Source organism: Trichechus manatus, unplaced genomic scaffold (genome assembly GCF_000243295.1).
Source record: "Trichechus manatus latirostris isolate Lorelei unplaced genomic scaffold, TriManLat1.0 scaffold00054, whole genome shotgun sequence".
Taxonomy (NCBI): Eukaryota; Metazoa; Chordata; class Mammalia; order Sirenia; family Trichechidae; genus Trichechus; species Trichechus manatus.
The window spans coordinates 8,647,263-8,648,312 of NW_004443990.1; positions in this window are offsets into that span (position 1 = coordinate 8,647,263).

Genomic DNA, 1,050 nt, shown 5'->3' on the forward strand with positions numbered 1-1,050 from the left:
GTTAAAGAGTCTGTCATTTTTTTCAGAGCGATGTCAAATTGGAACCTTGACAAAATGTGCTTGAACCCGAACATCTAAACAGCCTTCTCCCCAAGAGTGAAAACCACAAAAAGCCTACAAACTACCAATATACTCATAGTGAAAACATCACCTTTCAGTGTCCCAGAGTGATGTAAACATTGCTACTGGGACTTTTTTTCCCTCCCAGCTCTTTCTTCACTGTATTCTGAAGCAAGGCAATAGTACCTGTAACTTTAGATTTCCAGGAATGACAGAATCTAGCAGATGAGGAACTGAGAGTATTTGGTAATTATGTCAACTTAAAAGTCAAAAAGCTGTAGCAAATGAATATGAAATAAAGGCTCCTACCCAACACCAACTGTAGAGCTGAAATTAATATTGATGTTTCTACAAGCACAAGTACTGAGAATATGGATTACAGAAAATGATGGCTGAGATGAAGGTTTTATGTTTGAAGAATACGACTACTGCTAAGGACCATGTAAATACATTTTTAAAGTCAGTGAGTCAATTTAGCACACATGTGACTGCTATGAGGCTCTTTGAACTGTTCATGTTTGAGAGGCAGAAAAGCATTCAAGTCGGTGGCTCTGAGTCCAAGTCCTGATCCCAACAGCTCTTAGCTGTGGGAATATTGGACAAGTTATTATGCTCCTTTAAGTCTCAGGTTTCTTGACTGTACGATGGGGATAATAATAGTGCTTGCCTTTCAGGGTTATTGGAGGATATTTAAATGATAATACATGTAGAAAGTGTTTTGTAAACGAGAAGTATATTATTTAGACTTTTCTTGAGTAAAATAATTTGTTAGTATGTTGTAACCAAGTGGCAGTAAATATCTTGGTTACATTTATAATCTTTGTAATTCTGGATACTAATCCTTTGTCAGTTACATGTATTGCAGATATCCTCTCACAGACTCTGCCTTGTCTTTTAACTTTATTCTTAGTGTTTTTGTTTGAACAAACGTTTGAAATTTTAATGTAATCAAATATAGCAGTCTTTTCTCTTTTCATGTCTTACTTAAAA